At 38.5% G+C, this 20,257-nt stretch overlaps 1 protein-coding gene and 2 non-coding genes across 4 annotated transcripts in view; 1 reads left to right on the plus strand and 2 right to left on the minus strand.

The window, feature by feature from the left end:
• AFG1L (AFG1 like ATPase) overlaps positions 1 to 20,257 on the plus strand; it is a 203,085-nt gene that overhangs the window by 139,720 nt on the left and 43,108 nt on the right. The window lies entirely within an intron of this gene.
• On the minus strand, positions 8,427 to 8,533 carry LOC111766548 (U6 spliceosomal RNA). The gene has a single exon (XR_002798570.1). It is a non-coding gene; the product is annotated as a U6 spliceosomal RNA (small nuclear RNA).
• On the minus strand, positions 10,777 to 10,905 carry LOC111766550 (small nucleolar RNA SNORA31). Its single transcript, XR_002798572.2, has one exon. It is a non-coding gene; the product is annotated as a small nucleolar RNA SNORA31 (small nucleolar RNA).

Here is a 20,257-nt window from a genome sequence, read left to right on the forward strand (position 1 = left end):
ACACCTACCAATAGAAGCAACCTGAAAACAATAAAGTGTAGCCACACTTCCTTTTAGACTGCAGTTTGCTTTCAGTACCTGGTACCAGAATGCACAAAGTCTAGGTAGCAGGCAATGTTCATACTTCATTTGAAGCAATTTATCTCTCATCATCTACAACTAGATTTTTATGTCCATATGCCAAAGATGGACCAGCTATATTTCTTTCCCTTCAATTCCCTGGATTTCTTGTGTACCTATTAAAGTCACCTATATGCATCTTATTTCTACTTCTGACATTAGTTTGCAAGGTGTCACAATGAGCAGTGATGGTATTGATGAGAAAATACCACAGATACAGTTAAAGAATATAAAATTTCTCTAGCAGGAAAGGATACAGAAATGTATCCACCTGAATACAGTTACACAAAGCAGAAGACAATATAGTATATTCTCACTTTAGGTAGTTAAGTTTTTCTGACCCTTGAAGGGCCATTACCTGCCAAAGAAAACACTTGATCAGGGTGAGGATTCCATCAAGTCATCTTTGTCATTCCTCAGTGGGTGGGGAGATTTATACCTTCCTGGTAAATCTTTACTGTTTTGTAGACTCTGGCCATGGGCCTGCCTATTCACCAGGTACAATATAACCAGGTGCAAACCCTAGCACATACCTGAATGTTCAGTCAGTCAGTGAAAAATCATGGGTCAGTTTCCCACCTGTATTAGTCACCCAAAGGGGTGCTGATGTAAAATACCAGACATCTGTTGGGTTTTATAAAGGGTATTTTTGGGGGTTAGCTTATAGTTACAAGGCCCTAAAGAGCCCAACTCAAGGTACCATAAAAGGTACTTTCTCACCCTGAGTCTGTTGCCACATGTTGACACAAGATGGCAGATGATGTCTGCGAGGGACTCAGTCTTCCTTCTCCTCCCAAGGCTCCGTGGTCCCCTCTTCTTCCAATCTCAGCCTCAGGCTGGGACAAGTCTTGCCTCTCTCCCAGGGCTCATTTTTCTCCGGTCTCAGCAGCTCTGCTCTCTCCTCTGAGGTCACTGTAAACTGTCAGGCAAATGGCTCATCTCTCTTCCTGGGGCCTCTGCCAGGTCTAATGGAGCTTTCTTTCTGTCCTCATGTATCTGATTCTCCTGTGTGCTTACTTTCTGGTCTCCAGGATCAAAACTCTGTCTCCTCTGCCTTGTTTTCTCTGTGGTTAGGGACTCGACCTCCTATGGATGTGTTCCAATCAAAGCCCTAGTCATAATTTAATCAAGTAAAAGTGAAATCTCTGAATTCAAAACAATCTAAGGGTACCAGTAGCCCAGAGGAACAGACTAGTTTACAAACATAATCAGTATTTCTTTTTGGAATTCATCAATAATATCAAACTGCTATACCACCCTTCAGCAGGACCAGGCACTAGGCATTTGAAAAGGCAAGGGACAGAATTTCTGCCTCTGGCAGTTAGAGAAATCACCTACTTTCTTGGTGTTCAGGCTGTTGATTTGGCTAATCCTTTAGTCTGGGGAAAGGTGGAAGTTGTTTGGAGCACTTTTGATGTTTATAAGTTAAATTGTATTCCTTCTTCTTATTGTGATATGGAAGAACATATAGATTTATCTATTCAAAAGATAATCTGACTTGTAAATGAAGTTGTCCTAACAAACTGAAAGCAGATCGAAATCGAAAATAAAGTCAGCCTTTGAAAGCAAATTGAACACAACTCTAGTTTGACTGCCCAATGCAATTTGTTTGCTTTCTTAATCTAGCAAGCTGCCAGTGCAACCAGTGTGTAATAACCAGGTCAAGGGCACACAACATATCCAAAAAAGTCTCAAAAGACTTTGGTTTGAGGGCCAAAAATAAGTAGGTAGTAACTTTAACGAAAGGTCTCAGGAGCCATGTCTGTCATGACATTCAGCGAAGGTTCCAAAGCCGATGGCTGAAGGCACTGGACAGCGGTAGTGTCAGCAAAAATGTCACCAAATCTTGCAGCATAGCAGGATTATTGGACCTGGGAGTCAGAGTGGTGGGGCATCAACCACTAGATTTTTATAGAAACTACCCCTCTGGCTGACATCAAACTAGTCCATGTCATATTCTCACACAGATGTCTTTTGAATTGATTATATTTCAGTTCCATGTCACTTATTATGTAAACTTATTAATTATTCATCTTTGATTTCATTTTATCTTTTAGTGTGATTGGTTTTGGGTTTAAAGTAAACATCTTTTTTTTTTATTAAAGATTTATTTTTTAATTTATTTCCCTCCCCTTCTCCCATCCCCCCTGTTGTCTGCTCTCTGTGTCTATTTGCTGTGTGTTCTTCTGTGACCGCTTCTATCCTTATCAATGGCACCGGGAATCTGTGTTTCTTTTTGTTGTGTCATCTTGTTGTGTCAGCTCTCTGTGTGTACGGTGCCATTCTTGGGCAGGCTGCACTTTCTTTCACACTGGGCAGCTTTCCTTACAGGGCACACTCCTTGTGCATGGGGCTCCCCTACGTGGGGGATACCCCTGGGTGGCACGGCACTCCTTGCGCGCATCAGCAATGTGCATGGGCCAGCTCCACACGGGTCAAGGAGGCCCAGGGTTTGAACCGTGGACCTCCCATATGATAGGCAGGTGCCCTATCCATTGGTCCAAGTCTGCTTCCCTAGAATAAACATCTTTAATTTATCACAGTCTGCCTTTAACTAATATTATTATACCACTTCACATGCAATGTAAGAACTTTGTAACAGTATACTTCCATTTTTCCACCCTGGTCTTTGTGCTATTGTTGCCATACATTTTATTTTATTATGCTATATAATTTTATTATGTAATTATGTATCTGATTATGCTATTTATATTATTAATTTTTTATTATAAATGTTATAATACATTGTTATTTTTGCCAAAATATCTTAAGAAGATTTTTAAAATAAGGAAAATGTCTTTTACATTTACCTATACATTTACCATTTCTTTTACTCTACATAAATCAGAATTTCCATCTGGTATCATTTTCCTTCTTCCTGAAGGACTTTGTTTAATGTTTCTTGAAGTTGTGGTCTGCAAGTGATTAATTTTCTCACATTTTGAATGTCTTAAAAAGTCTTTGTTTTGGGAGCACAGGCACAAATTGCCAAGTAGGAAGTTTTAAGAAATCACTCTCTCCACAAGTAAAATGGAAGAGCTTGAAAAGAGACTGGAATTAAGTAGGTGGTAATCCTGGAAATAGAATGGACATTTGTGTTTGAGGGTTTTTGTTCATTTGTTTGTTTTTTAAGGAGGTTACCGGGGATTGAACCTGGGATCTCGTATGTGGGAAGAAAGTGCTCGACCACTGAGCTATACCTGCTCCCCTAGAATGGACATTTAGGACAATTATATGAGTGCCAGAAGAAGCAAGAGGCTGTCAAGAGTTTAGCTTTTGTAAGTAAAGCATGAACCAGTGACCAGCCCTCATTGCTAAGCCCCACATCAGCGGCTGTGTAAATGACTGCAGCTATAGCAATGTGGTCCAGATTTGGAAGCAGCCAGCTGGAGCCAGGGCTGGCAGAAGAAATTCCCTCATCTAAAAGTTGAGATAGAGGTTCAAGTTCAGGCTGGGATATCAGTGAAAGACCAGTGTAGAAGCTGGTCTCAGTTTAAGTCCTCTGGGCAGTAGGATTCTAGTTTTCCATCAGCATCCACCTGGACGTAAAGAGCTAGTTTTTGTGTTGTTCTGTTTTCCCCTTCTGTGTGTGGGTGTTCTTGGTCTGGCAGATTCCTGAGAGCACAGCCTAGACCCTGACCTTAGTTCCAGCACTCTCTGCAGCAGCAGCTTCTAATCTCACACCAGCATCTACCTGGACTTAAAGACCTTGTGTACTTTTTCATTGGTTGGGTTTCTTCTGTCTCTTTCTTGGGTGGGTTAGTCTGGTGAATCCCTGAGGGCTCAGCAAAGATGCTAGCCTCAGTTTCTCTCAGAAGCAACATCGTCTGACCTTGCATCACCATCTACAGGTAATAAAGAGCCAGTGCATCTTTTTCTCTCTCCTTCTCTCTCTTTGGTTGGTTGGTTTTGTCTGTTAGTATTTCTTTTCTTTTTTTCCCTCTCTTTCTTTCCTTATTTTTTTTTTTTCCTGGTAGACTGAAGAGTGGGAGACCTGGATTTCCAGAGTACCACAAAATAATACTCAGAACATCCAGTTCTCAACAAAAAAATTTACAAAACATAAAAAGAGACAGGAAAGTATGACCCACTCACAGGAAAAAAATAATTCATTAGAAAATATTCTGGAGGAAAGGCAGTTTCTGGAATTACTAATTAAAGATCTTAGAACAACTCTCATAAATAGGATTAATGAACTAAATGAAAATATGGACGAAGAACTAAAGGAAATCAGGGAAACAATATATGAATAAAACAATAATTTCAATAATGAGATATAAACTATGAAGAAGAACCAAATGGAAATTCTCAAACTCAAGAGTATAATAACTGAAGTGAAAAACTCAATAGAGGGGTTCAAGAGCTGATTGGTGGAGGCAGAAGAAAGGGTCAGTGAATTCAAAGACAAAATAATTGAAATTGCCCAGGTTGAGGAGCAGAATGAAAAGAAAATAACGAACAGAATCTAAGGAACCTGTGGGATACCATCAGACATACAAAATATGCATCATAGGAGTCCCAAAAGAAGAAGAGAAAGGTAAAGGGCCAGAGCAAAGTTTTGGTACTCATCAAATGCTAAGCTAGATGAACTCAGATCTATACACTTAGGCACATTATGATTTAACTGTCTGATATGAAGGACAATGACAGAATCTTAAAAACAGTAAGAGATAAGTGACATGTCACATGTAAGTGATCCTTAATAAGATTATTACCCAATTTCTCAATAGAAACTGTGGAGGCTAGAAGGCAGTGGGGACATAATTAAAGTGCTGAGAGGTGGAAGGGAGCACCTATTACTGAAGAATAATATACCCAGGAAAGTTGTCCTTCAAAAATCAGGGAAAAATTAAGACATTTCAAGACAAACAAAAACTGAGGGAGTTCATTACCACTACATCTACCTTTTAGGAAATGCTGAAGGGAGTCCTCCATGCTGAAAGGAAAGGCTACTAGCCAATACTGTGATGCTGGATGAAGAAATAAAGATCTCCATTGTAAGAAACAATATGGCTAAATGTATATACCAATATTACTTCATTTATAATGCTGTTTTTTACTTATAATTCTGAAAATTCAAATTCATAAAAAACATGAGCAAATCTTTGTTACTGGGCACACAATGCAGGAAGCTGAAATTTGTATGGCATGAACAGCATAAAAGGGAGGTATGGAGAGATATAGGTACTATGTATGTGTAGGCTATTGAAGTAAAATTGGAAGAACTCAAATTATTATAGATTTAATATGCTAAATGCAATCCCCATGGTAACCATTAAGAAAATAACCAAAATATCTACACAAAAGGAAAGGATTAAGGATTCAAAATGGCTCATTATAAAATTTCATCAGAAAAGAAGGAAGATAGTAATGGAGAGAAGGAGGGGGAAAAAAGATGTGAGACTTACAAAACACAATTAGTGGGAAGCGGACTTGGCCCAGTGGTTAGGGTGTCCGTCTAACACATGGGAGGTCCGCAGTTCAAACCCCGGGCCTCCTTGACCCGTGTGGAGCTGGCCCATGCGCAGTGCTGATGCATGCAAGAATTGCCATGCCACGCAGGGGTGTCCCCCATGTAGGGGAGCCCCATGCGCAAGGAATGCGCCACCGTAAGGAGAGCCACCCAGTGCAAAAAAAGTGCAGCCTGCCCAGGAATGGTGCCGCACACACAGAGAGCTGACACAGCAAGATGACACAACAAAAAGAAACACAAGATTCCCAAGTTGCAGACAACAACAGAAGCGGACAAAGAAGAACACGCAGCAAATAGACACAGAGAACAGACAGCTGGGGCGGGGGAGGGGAGAAGGGGAGAGAAATTAAATAAATCTTTAAAAAAAACCCACACAATTAGCAAAATGGTTAAAAGTATATCTTGCCTTATCAGTAATTTCCCTAAATGTAAATGCATTAAACTCTCCAATCAAAAGGCAGAGATTGGCAGAATAGATAAAGAAACATCACCGTATTATATGCTGTTTACAAGAGATCTATCTTAGATTCATAGATACAAACAGGTTGAAAGTTATAGGATGGAAAAAATATTTCCTGCAAATAGTCATCAAAGAGAGCTGTATTAAATCAGACAAAATAGAATAAGTCAAATACTGTTACAAGAGACAAAGAAAGGTATTATATATCAATGAAAGGGTCAATTCAACATGAAGATTTGACAATTATAAACATATGCTCCTAAGCTGAGCACCAAAATATATGAATCAAACATTGACAGAATTGAAGGGAAAAGTAGACCATTCAACAATAGAGGACCTGCACAACACTATAAACCAACTGGATCTAACTTTATATAGACTTTATATAGAACACTTAGCCAACAGTGACAGAATATGCATTCTTTTCAAGTGCATATGAATCATTCTCCAAGCTAAACTATATGTTAAGGCACAAGGGAAGTCTAAATACATTTAAAATATTGAAATCATAAAAGTAACCTCTCTGACCACACTGGGATCAAACTAGAAGTCAAAACAGAAGGAACACTGGAAAATTTACAATTATGTGGAAATTAAGCAGCATACTTTTTTTTTCAAAATTAGTAAACTTTATTTCAACTTTAAAAAATAAAAGACTCAAGGCAGCTTAACAGGCAGCGGACTTGGCCCAGTGGTTAGGGCATCCGTCTACCACATGGGAGGTCCATGGTTCAAACCCAGGGCCTCCTTGACCCGTGTGGAGCTGGCCCATGCGCAGTGCTGATGTGTGCAAGGAGTGCCATGCCACGCAGGGGTATCCCCCGTGTAGGGGAGCCTCACGTGCAAGGAGTGCGCCCCGTAAGGAGAGCCGCCCAGCATGAAAGAAAGTGCAGCTTGCCCAGGAATGGTGCTGCACACACAGAGAGCTGACACAGCAAGATGATGCAACAAAAAGAAACACAGATTCCCAAGCTGCAGACAACAACAGAAGCGGACAAAGAAGAACATGCAGCAAATAGACACAGAGAACAGACAACCCGGGTTTCGGGGATGGGGCGGGGGGGAGGAGAGAGAAATAAATAAATAAATAAATCTTAGGAAAAAAATTGTCATGGTCTTTAAAAAATAAAAAATTAAAAAAAATAAAGGCAGCTTAACAAATTATGAAAGTATTACTTTTTAAAAAATCCTCTCTAGGCACATTTATCTTATTTAATTCTAAAAACAAATTCATTTGTTTCTGCAGTGTTCAGAAAGATGAATAAATGAGCACAGATTTGTTGAATGACATTACCCTAAGGTAATATCATTATTCCCTACCAAAGCCTGGTTAAGACATCACAAGAAAAGAAAATTACAGATCAATTTCCCTAATGAAGACATATGTAAAAATCCTGAACAAAATACTAGCAAACCAAATCCAATGAATTAAAAAGATTATATCAGAAACAGAGTGGGCATCACCACCCCAAAATCCTCAAGACTGAGGAATGAACAAACATAAGGGGAGAATACAACTATGGACTAAAGTAGATTAATTATTCTAGGAATGAAAGAACTTGTAACATTGATATAAAGGCAGTGGCTACCAGAGGTTCTGAGGTAAGGAAGAGAGAAGAATAGGTATAACATGGAGTATTTTTGGGACATTGGAATTGTCCTGCTTAACATCGCAGTGACAGATACAGACCATTATACATTCTGTCAAAACCTAAAATTGTGTGGTACAAAGTGTAAACTATAATGTAAACTATAGACTATGGTTAGTAGCAGTACTTCAATATGTGTTTATCAGTTGTAACAAATTTACCACACTAATGAAAGATGTTATGGGGAAAAGTGTGTGAGTGGGGTATATGGGAATTCCTTATGTATTTTTTAAAATTTTTAAAATTGTCTTTTTTTTTTAAAGATACCTAGATCACACAAAATGTTACATTAAAAAAAATGTAAGAGGCTCCCATATACCCCACACCCCGACTCCTCCCACATCAACAACCTCTGTCATTACTGTAGCACATTCATTGCATCAGGTGAATACATTTTCAAAAATTGCAGCACTGCATGGATTATAGTTCACATTGTAGTTTACACTCTCCCCCAGTACATTCAGTGAGTTATGGCAGGATATTGTCCAGCATCTGTCCCTACAGTATCATTCGGGACAATTCCAAGTCCCAAAAATGCCCCCACATGACACATCTTCTTCCCTCTCTCAGGCCCTCAACAATTACCATGGCCACTGTCTCCACATCAATGATACAATTTCTTCCATTGCTAGAGTCACAATAGTTCTATAGAAGATTACCAGTAAGTCCCCTCTAATCCATATTTTATTCCTCCGTCCTGTGGACTCTGGGATGGTGATATGACAAAAATATGGAACACTTCATGAATTTGTGTGCCATCCTTGCACAGGGATCATGCTAATCTTCTCTGTATCGTTTCAATTTTAGTATATGTGCTGCCGAAGTGAGCACTCCCTATATATATTTTTTTAAAGATTTATTTATTTATTTATTTATTTATTTACTTATTTATTTATTTCTCTCCCCTTCCCCGCCCCCAGCCCCGGTTGTCTGTTCTCTGTGTCTATTTGCTGCGTGTTCTTTTGTCCGCTTCTGTTGTTGTCAGCAACACTGGAATCTCTTTCTTTTTGTTGCGTCATCTTGTTGTGTCAGCTCTCCGTGTGTGCAGCACCATTTCTTGGCAGGCTGCACATTCTTTCACGCTGGGCAGCTCTCCTTACGGGGCACACTCCTTGTGCGTGGGGCTCCCCTACGTGGGGACACCCCTGCATGGCACTCCTTGCACGCATTCACACCGAGCATGGGCCAGCTCCACATAGGTCAGGGAGGCCCGGGGTTTGAACCATAGACCTCCCATATGGTAGATGGATGCCCTAACCACTGGGTCACGTCCACTTCCAACTCCCTATATTTTTTATGTAACATTTATGTAATCTAAAGCTTCTTTCAAAATTAAAAAAATTTTTAAAAAATTTTTAGGCAAAGCCATGCCAATTAAAAAAAAAAATAGGAAAAGATTATACCCCGTGACCAAGTGTGAGTCATCATCTCAAGAATGTAAGGGTGGTTCAACATATGGAAATCAATCAATGTAATATATGACACAAATAGAATAAAGGGGAAGAAAACCCATGGTTATCTCAATAGAGGCAGAAAAAACATTAAGCAAAATCCAGTACACTTTCTGGTTAAAAGTACTCAGAAAAGTAAGAATAGAAGGGAATTTTCTAAATGTAATAAAAGACATTTACGGAAAACTCACAGATTCTTGAGTGTCTAGTACCTAGAACAGTACTTGGCACATAGTAAGTGCTAGTTAAATATTTGGATAAGTTAATATGCAAAATTAGGTGGATGCCAGAGTGAGTGTGCCTGGGGAGAAAGCCTCTTGCTTTTGTCAGGGTCTCAAAGGTGTCTTAGGCTCAAAAAAGACTGAAAATCATCACTGAATACAGACAGACACATGAAATTCATTTAAAATCATGTCAAGAATGGCTTATTCTAAAGACAGGGAACAACCAGACCTCAACATCTGGGATTATCCACGTGGTTTAAAGTACCACTCACCACCATTTTCTCTATTGGAAATGTCCACTCTCCTACCAGTATGACAGTGTCCTCACATTACCATCAGCTGCTGAGTATCCATGGGCCACCATCCCTTGCCTAAATCCAAGGAACTGGGAATAGCCAAGAACCTCAAAGTAAAATACGCTGAGCTGCTGCCATCATCAAAGAGTTGGGAAAGGTGATCAGACCCACCTATACAGGGAGCAAGAGTGCAATGGAGAGGCTACAATGAGGCATCATTCATGCTAGAGGATTGGTTTGGGAGTACTTAGCTAAAACAAAATGGAATGCCAGATCCTAGATGCCTTGTTGGCTTTGAAGGCTTTCCATCTTTTTTACAAGATAAGAAGTTACCATTTGTTTCCTCTGTTCAGAAGAAACTCTTGTTTAACAGAGTGAAACTGTTAACTGTGTTAACAGTTTGTTTTTTGTTTCTCCCTGTTTTCCTTCCGTGGTTCACTAGGCTCTGAACCTGCATATTTTAAGATCGAGGAAAGATTTTGCATTTGATTAGTCTTTGTGCTTTAAGTACTTAGAAAGTACCTGCCCCCAATCCCCTCTTAAGCACTGATTTAAAAAAAAAAAAACATGGAGAAGTTACCTATCTTACAATCAAACTAGTTTGCCGTAAGGGGGTAATGCAACTATGGACTAAAATATAGATGTATTATTATTCTAGTAATGGAAGAAGTTGTAACATTGATATAAAGACAGTGATCACCAGAGGTTCTGAGGGGAGGGAGAGAGAAGAATAGGTGTAGCATGGGGGCATTTTTGGGATATTGGAATTGTTCTGCATAATATTGCAATAACAGATACAGGCCATTATACATTTTGTCAAAACTTGTAAAATTGCATTGTACAAAGTGTAAACTATAAAGTAAACTATAGACCATGGTCAGTAGCAGTGCTTCAATATGTGTTCATCAATTGTGATAAATGTACCACTCTAATAAAAGATGTTGTTAATGAGGGAGGTGTGAGAGGAGAAGGAGGTGAGATATATGGAAATCCCCTATATTTTCTTTTCTATTTTTTTGTTTGGAGTAAAAAGACTATTGACTGTTTTTAAGTTTATTTCTGAGTTGCAAAGATTATTTCCCCCTCCCTGTGTTCTTAGAATTTCCTAAATTCCCCCATGCAATCTTGGCTGCCACAACCAGACAGAAAGCACGAGGACCTTCTTTTTCTTGCATCTATAGTGGAAACCTTAGCAGCAGACATTAACTGCTCCAGGTCTGTCAGTGATGCATTCCCTATATTTTCAATATAACATTTATGTAATATAAAACTACTTTAAAAAGGAAGAAAAAAAAATCCCCACAAAATCTGTAGTTTGCCTCTAAGATACTCCAACCACTGAGCTACACCTGCTGCCAGGCCAATTGATTTTTGACAAGGGTGATACACACAGTGGGGAAAGAATAGTCTCTTCAGCAAATGATGTTGGGAAAACCAAATATGCACATACAGAAGAATGTAGTTATATCCCTACCTCACACCATATAAAAAAATCAAAATGTATCTAGGACCTAAATATAAAATAAAAAACTATAGAACTCTCAGAAGGTAACCTGTGGGCAAATCCTCATGACCTGGGATTTGGCAATAGATTCTCAGATATGACACCAAAAGCACAAGCAATAAAAGAAACAATAGATAAAACTGATTTCATCAAAATTAAAAACTTTTTTGCATCAAGGAAAATTATCAAGAAAGTGAAAAGGTAGCCTACAGAATGGGAGAAAATTGTTTCAAACCATATATTGGATAAGGGTTTAATATACAGTATATATAAAGAACTCTTACAACTCAACAACAAGAAACAAACAACCTAGGTATAAAATGGGCAAAGGATTAAAATAGATAGTTTGCCAAAGAAAATATGTAAGTGACCAACAAACACATGAAAAGATGCTCAACACCATTAGTCATTAGGGAAATGCAAACTAAAACCACAATGTGATACCACTTCATACCAACAAGGATGGATATTATTTATTTGTTTATTTTTAAAAAGATTTATTAATTTATTTATTCCACCACCCCCCTCACCTGCTGTCTGTGTCCACTTGCTGTGTGTTCTTCTCTGTCTGCTTGTATTCTCATCAGGCGGCACTGGGGATCTGTGTCTCTTTTTGTTGCGTCATCTTGCTGCACAGGTCTCCGTGTGTGTGGCACCACTCCTGGGCATGTTGTGGTTTTGGACGGGGCAACTGTCCTTGCACAGGGGCCACTCCTTGCGTGGGGGGCACCCTTACGTGGGGGCACCACTGCGTGGGCCAGCACACCTTGTGCTCAGCAGCACTGCACATGGGCCAGCTCACCACATGAGCCAGGAGGCCCTGGGTATCGAACCCTTGGACCTCCTAAATGGTAGGCAGATGCTCTATCTGTTGAGCCACATCTGCTTCCCAGATATTATTTAAAGAATGAAAAATAACAAGTGTTGGAGATGTTGTGAAGAAATTAGAACTTCAGTGTGTTGTGGCTGGGAATGCAAAATGGTGCACACACTGTGGAAAGGAATATGGCAATTCCTGAAAAGGTTAAATATAGAATTACCATTTGACCCAGCAATCCCATTTCTAGGTATATACCCAAAGAGTACTTGCGTACTGGTGTTTATTGCAATATTATTCACAGTAGCTCAAAGCTAGAAACAACCAAAATGTCAATCAACAAATGAATGGATCAACAAATATGGTACATACAAATAATGGAATCTTATTTGGCTCTAAGAAAAAATGAAATTATGAGGGGAGTGGGTATAGCTGAGTGGTTTGAGCGCCTGTTTCCCATATACGAGGTTCTGGGTTCGATCCCTCATACCTCCAAAAAAAAAATGAAGTTATGAGACATGCTGCAACATGGTAGAATGTGAAAACATTATGCTAAGTGAAATAAACAATACAGAAGGACAAAAATTGTATATCATTTACAAGAAATTACTAGAAATAGCAAATTCCCAGATATAGAAAGCAGATTAGAGGTTATGAAGAGGGATGAGGGAGGGGGAAGGAGAAGTGTTTATAAAAGGAAAAAAGAAAAAAAAAATGGGAAGAGATGACCAGGTTAGGGTATGATCCAATTAAAAGTCCTTTTTAAAAAATTTCTGAAAGTAATTTTTGTCAGCTGGAGAATTCAAGGTTGGCACGTATATTTTTCCCTTTAGTACTTAAGCAATGTTGTTCCATTTCCTTCTGACTTGCCCTGTTTCTGATGAGAAATCCACTATCATTCTTATCTTTGTCCAAAAAAATATGGTATTTTTTTGCTGGCTGCTTCCATAATTTACATTTTATCATGTGTTTTAAGCAATTTGTGATATGATTTGATATGGTTTTCTTCATTTTGCTTTTGCTTAGGGTTGGTTTTGCTTCTTGTATCTATGAGTTTATTGTTTTTTTATCAAAATTTGAGAAGTTTGGCTCTCATCACATCAAAATTTTTTTCTTTACCTCCATTCCTGGTGTTTCCAGTTAAACTTATGTTAGGTACCTTTATGTTGTCCACAACTCACTGATAATCTTTATTTTTTCCATCTATTTTTCTCCCTGTGTTTCATTTTGGATACTTTCATTTGCAGTTTCTAATCTGCTATTAATTATATCCAGTGTATTTTTGTTTCCACATGGTGAGTTCAATTTGGACCTTTTGTACATACGTGTGTGTGTGTGTGTGTGTGTATCTTCCTTATCTGCTCTTATTATACTCATGCATACCTTCCTCTACCTTAATGAACATAAGGACTATATCTATAATTGCTGTTTTAATATCCTTGTCCACTATTTCTCTCATCTATAATGTTTCTAGGTCTGTTTCTGTTGACTGATATTTATCCTTTTTATCAGTTGTGCTTTCCTATTTCTTTACATACCTGGTATTTTTTTATTGGATATCACATTGTGATTTTTACATTGTTGGGTGCTAGAGTCTTTTGTATTCCTTTATGTATTTGGGGGCTTCGTTCTGGGACACAGTTAAGTTATTTGGAAACAATTTTATCCTTTGGATCTTGGCTTTGTAAAACGGGACCAGAGTAGCTTCATTCCAGGGGTATTTATTCCCACTACTGAAACAGTACTCTTCTGAGAATTCTACTTGATCCCTTGAATGTTAGGAGGGTTGTCAACTCTGGAGGGAACACAAATTATCCCTAACCCTCTAAGAGCTCTGGAAATTGTTCTGCCTGTTTCCATTGGTATTTTTCTCTAGCCTTGAGTTGTTTCCTCCCATGTATATGCACATCAGAACACAGCTGAAGACTTAAGGGGGACCCTCTGCAGATTGAAGAACCCATTCTCTGTGCAACTTTCTTCTTTCCAGTACACTATCTTATGAATTCTAGCTCTCATGGACTCCCCAGACTCTGAATTCTAGTTTTTTGTTTGTTTTTCAGCTCAGAAGATCACTGGACTCTGTTTGGGTCCCCCCTTCCTGAAGCTGGAAACTGTCATCAGATAGGAAGCTGGGCCTTATCTCATGTGTTACCCTTCTCTCAGGAATCACTGTCCTGTGCTTTCTGTTCTCCAGTGTCTGAAAACCATTGTTTTGTATATTTTACACTGCTTTTAGTTGTTAAGGCAGGAGGGTGTATCTGGGTCCTGATTCTCTCATAAGACTCAACCCATTATCCTGAAAATTGGAAAATAAAGAATCAAGTGTTTTTTCCTCCCTTTTTAAAAGAACTGATTCTTAGTATGATGAAATAGATGGTGAAGAGAAGCATCCCTTTATAGAGGTTTTCTAGGTTAAAAAAAAAGGAGAGAGAGAAAGGAAAAGAAAAAAGAATGAGATAATATCACAATTGTGCAAAATTCTTATAATTTGATGGATCTGGGCAATGATCCAACTCCTTCTACCATCACAAAAATAGTGATTATCAGACGTTATTGGAAGTGCATTAACCCCACCTATGAGGTAGTGTTGCTATAATGCTTGTACCTGAATTTGATTACTTCATAGGTATTTTATACTTCTACAGAGTTTTGTAGTTTAATTCTTACATTTAGGTGTTTGATTCATTTTGAATCCATTTTTGTATTGGATATGAGGGTAAGGGTCTATCTCCATTCTTTTATGTGTAGAAATCCTGTTTTCTCAGCATGATTTGTTGAAAAGACTGTTCTTTCCCCCACTGAATTTGAATATTTATTAATTAGCTAGGCATTAACTAAAAAACCACTGAATTAAAAACTAATTTCAAGGACTTGAAATGATTTGAAGCACTGCCTAAAGTTGTACAGCTGTAGAAGTTCACCTTGTGTAGATTTTGATACCAAGTTCCATCTACAGCTCAACACACCTTTTATCTTTCATTCTTTTGTTGAACTTAGTTTGACAATAGCATATCGCATTGTTCATTTTCCAAGAGATCAGACACAACCGGAATATAACTAGCCTATCATTTCTAGCTGAACATATTACAAAGTATCCAATTGTATGACTGCACTTATCTAGTAAAGTGTCAGTCAGCTAGGCTATATACATGCCGTATGTATGTGAATAGATAATATGTGTAGATGCTCCTATAAAAGTACAGAAGAAAGTTTTTAGATTTCCTTATCGCCTTGTTATTTCATCTTTGAATAGGCCCTGTTACAAGTAAAAGTCAATCTTTAGCATAAGAAAAGCTAATTTGGCAAAAGTCCTAGACCTTTAGTTACTGCATTCATGTGATCATATTCTTCTAATGAGAGTTTGGAGTGTCTTCCTTTCCAGCTTCTTCTTCATCTTTATTGGCTTTTGAAAATCTTCAATCATATAGCCTTTCTGAATTTTATTTTTGAAAAAAAAAAAATACTTATGGTATACCAAGTTGCAATTCTGCATGATGCCACTGTTGGGGAAAATATAATATATAGATTTGATAGCTTTCAGGGCTGAGAAGAGGGGGCTAAGGTCTGGAATTTGAGAGCTAAAGGTGCTAGATCCCACTTTCTGCATTATACACAGGTCAAGATTAATGGAACCAGATAATTTACTCTTTAGATGATTGAGAAGGGTGGGAAATTAGGGAGTGAAATAGATCTCTGAGCAGTCAGCTAAGCCTTTGAGTGATTGAGAAGATAACTACTAGGACAAAAGCCACACTTAACAACTGATTCTTTACGTAAAACAAACCTACAGGATTTGAAATGCAACCAAGTCAGTTTTACAGTAAGGCAAGTATAAACCAACTTAATCTTAGACCTGCCTCCAGCCCCAGATTATGTTTGGTTGTAGTAGTCAGTAGAGTGCGAAGGCTCACTGCCAGGAAAGTTTGGCACAAGAACTCTAAAAGGAAGGGGAAATTTCTCCTTCACCGAATCAACTTTGGCTCTCTGGAATAGAGAACATGTAGAGAGAGACCAAGGAAAGCCAACTCTTTTCTACTTGTTGATACCTTAACAAGCTGTTCATTTTTAAAAAGGATAAAGAGACTGAGTGTGGATAGCATTCTGTTCACTGAGTCAATCCTAATGAAGTGGGAGGATCTTGAAGAAATTAATTTCCATTTAAATTCATGTGTGACCCTCTTCCAGAAACCTCTAAGTGTTTTGGAATTTTTGTTGAGAATTTCAAATGATCCAGCAATAACAAGGTCTTTTTTTTTTTTTTAAACATGCTCTGTTTGAGTCTAAGTTTTATGTTGGAATGTCTGATTTCAGCTCTAGAAATTTTCTCAAAATAGGTATAGTTGATGAGTTTCCTCTCTTTTTACTAATTTAATATGGAAAAATAAATTATGATTCTTATATCCCCAAAGCAATCAAGCCTTTAATCCAGTGTACTGTACTCACAGGAACCTGTGGGAATTGGTGCCAAATTTCCTGGCAACTGAACAGTGGTCTATTCCAGGGCTTTTCTGACTTAAAGACACACGGTACTAGCCAATTGAAAATAGAAACCTACCCCTCTGCTGCAGTTTCTGAGTGTAACAAAAGCTGACAGAAGCAATGAAATGGGTGGATTTTACATTGCAGAACAAAGGAAAAGGAGTCTACTCTGCTCAGACTCCCCTGCCTTCCACCCTAAAAGCATGTGTAAGGAATGACTCGGCTTTCTCATCAGAAATGACTTTGATTTTCATACTCTGGTCAACCTTTGATTATCTTTTAATAGATTTTCTGCTTTGCATCTTACCTGCAGAGTATATAGTAGCATTCTACTGATGTGGCAATTACCTAGGGTCTACCTATTTCACAGGAATTCAAGGAAATTACTTAATTTTTTTATCCTATAAGTTGTAGGAGCTTATATTTCTGTATCCCCTCATGAGAGAAAAGAATACATTTCATGCAACTGGATTTAATTCCTTTATTTTCTCCTGATCATTTTGATGCTACCCAACTCATCCTTCTTTAAGATATTCCTCTTTGTGATTAAAATAGAACTACATAAGCTGAGCAGAATATGCTTTCATGCTTTGTGGCATTATTTTCTGGCGATCCCAAAAGAAAACTCTGAATTTAGCTCCCCTTTTATACTGAAACATCATGTTTAATTTGGTGACATCCTCTTGGTGTAAACAATTATCTTTATCTTTATAGGTTGTAAAAGATTTCTTTACCTTTGCATGCAAATGCGATTGTCTACCAGACATCTCCACCTCCTCAAAGTTTACTGGTTAGTTTGGAATATTTTAACATTATGTTTTAAATTTAAGTCTAATTTTAATCACTGTTTATATTTTTATGATCTTTATCCTTATGTGCTTTTTGTACATTTATTTTATTTTATGAGTATACCAGCCAAGTGTCCCAAACACTTGGGGTGTTTGTTTATTTTTTAAATTTTTTTTATTTATTTATTTTATTAGCTGATCCAGCTTCACAAGCATGCTTATACTTCTGAGTATAAATTTTTAGTGCAAGGTAATGTTGCTGTCTTTCTAAATGGGTTAAGTGAAAAACTGACAAAGAGGGCCAGGAGTCATAGACTCTCACTAATGCTGCTTCAGCTTTTCTCTACTCATAAATGCCATTGCTGTCCCACTCCCCCATTCCTCCACTCCCCCCCATACTTAATAAGTTAAAGGCAGTTTCCTTGACTGAGCTTTTTGCTTTGAAGAGTATGCCTGTGTTCTTCAAATTTCCTACTTTTTTTAAAAGGTCAAGGGATCCTAAGTGCTTTTAAGAATGAATTTTTAAAATTTTAGGTATGTCAGTGCTCTTTTATTAAGGACCAAGAATTGCTGGTACCCAAAACACCAATCTTTGGGAAGAAAAAAATCACCTTGATGACACCTTGATTTGGACTTTCTTTTAGCCTCAAAACCATGAGCAAATAAATTCCCATTGTTTAACCCAACAAATTTCACAGTGTTACCCGACAAATTTAATGGTGTTTCCTTGAGAAGCCCAGGAAACTAAAACAATAGGCAAAACTATCAGTAGTGTTAGAAGTCAGAATAATGGTTACCTTTGCAGGTGGGTGTTGACTGGAAGGAATGTAAGGAAAGGTTCTGGTATGCTAATAAAGTTCCGTTTCTTAATGTGGTTGCTGGTTGTATAGACATGTTCATTTTGTGAAAATTCATCAAGTTGTACACTTAACAGTGTATACACTTTTCCATATGCATATTATACTTCAATAAAAAAAGAAAGCATTAATAACAGCTTTTCACAGGGCAGCTACTTTTTTTTTTTTTAAGATTTATTTTTTATTTATTTCTTTCCCCTTCCCCCCCCGCCCCAGTCTCTGCTCTTGGTGTCCATTCGCTGTGTGTTCTTCTGTGACCATTTCTATCCTTATCAGCGGCACCGGGAATCTGCTGCTTTTTGTTGCATCATCTTGTGTCAGCTCTCTGTGTGTGCGGTGCCATTCTTGGGCAGGCTGCACTTTCTTTCGTGCTGGGCGGCTCTCCTTACGGGGCGCACTCCTTGCGCGTGGGGCTCCCCTACGTGGGGGACACCCCTGCGTGGCAGGGCACTCCTTGCGCGCATCAGCTCTGTGCATGGACCAGCTCACCACAAAGGTCAGGAGGCCCTGGGTTTAAACCCCAGACCTCCCATATGGTAGGCAGACAATCCATCAGTTGAGTCAAATCCACTTCCTTCCACCATTGTATTTTTAACCACAGACTTACAGATCCCCACAGTTTACCTGTTTATTCTTCCAGTCCTCTCCCAGTCCAATGGATAGTCCAACTCAACCCCCTACTCTCCTCCCCCTCATATTTCAGCACCATCAACCTTCACCAATATCACCCCCATCCACTGCCCAAACACCCCCTTCCACCTTATTGTAGGTTTTGCACACTACACTCTACTCCCTTTCTGTGTCCTGATAACCTGTCTTCTGGACTCTAGCTCTGTGAGACTGCTCAATATGCATAAGTCATATCAGTGAGGTCATGTGGTATTTGACCGTCAGTGTCTGGCTTACTTCACTCAGCATAAGATCTTTTTTTTTTTTTAACATTTTTAAAAAATTTTATTTCTCTCCCCTTCCCCCCCAGTTGTCTGCTTTCTGTGTCCATTTGCTGTGTGTTCTTCTTTGTCCGCTTCTGTTGTCAGCGGCACAGGAATCTGTGTTTCTTTTTTGTTGCGTCATCTTGTTGTGTCAGCTCTCCATGTGTGCGGTGCCATTCCTGGGCAGGCTGAACTTTCTTTCATGCTGGGTGGCTCTCCTTATGGGGCGCACTCCCTGTGCGTGGGACTCCCCTATGTGGGGGACACCCCAGCGTGGCACAGCACTCCTTGTGCTCATCAGCACTGTGCATGGGCCAGCTCCATACGGGTCAAGGAGGCCCCGGGGTTTGAACCATGGACCTTCCATGTGGTAGACTGACTCCCTAACCACTGGGCCAAGTCCACTTCCCCAGCATAAGGTCTTCAAGATTCATCTATATTGTCCCATGTGTTGATACTGCATTCCTTCTTACAGCTAAGTAATATTCCATTGCATGTATATACCACAATTTGCTTATCCATTCATTTGTTGATGGACACCTGGGTTGCTTCCAACTTTTGGCAACTGGGAATAATGACATCTTTTAGAACTTTAAAGATATTGTATCACTGGGGTTTTGTTGTTGTTAGTTAGTTAGTTTGGGATTTTTTTTCTTTTTTTTTGGGCTGTATTTTTTTTTTTTTTTAATAAAAGTGAATTAAGTGTATTGTTGTTCCATGTTTGTAATGTGTCCTTTTCTCTGGTTGCTTTCAAGATTTTCTCTTAATATTTTAATTTTTCACCAGTTTGACTATAAAGTACCTAGGCCTAGTTTTCTCATGTTTATCCTACATGAGGTCTTTCAGCAAATTTGGAAAAATTTTGGTCATTATTTCTCTAAAAAATTTTTTTTCTGTCCCATTCTTTCTCTCTTCTTTCCTTCTGGGATTCCAATTGCACGTATGTTGGACCTTTCATCTCATATATCCCTGAGGCTTTGTTTCTTTTTTAAAAAGTCTCTATTACTTTCTAGTCTTCAGATGGGGTTTATTTCTGCCTTCAAGTTCACTGAAGTTTTCCTTTGTTATCTCCATTCTGGTGTTAAACTTATCCAGTGAATTTTTAATTTTGGTTCTTGTGTTTTTCAGTTCTAGAAATTTGGTGCTATTTTTTATTCTTTTTTTTTCCCTTAGATTTCCTATCCTTTACAAACATATTTCCTATCCT

Source organism: Dasypus novemcinctus, chromosome 11 (genome assembly GCF_030445035.2).
Source record: "Dasypus novemcinctus isolate mDasNov1 chromosome 11, mDasNov1.1.hap2, whole genome shotgun sequence".
Lineage (NCBI taxonomy): Eukaryota > Metazoa > Chordata > Mammalia > Cingulata > Dasypodidae > Dasypus > Dasypus novemcinctus.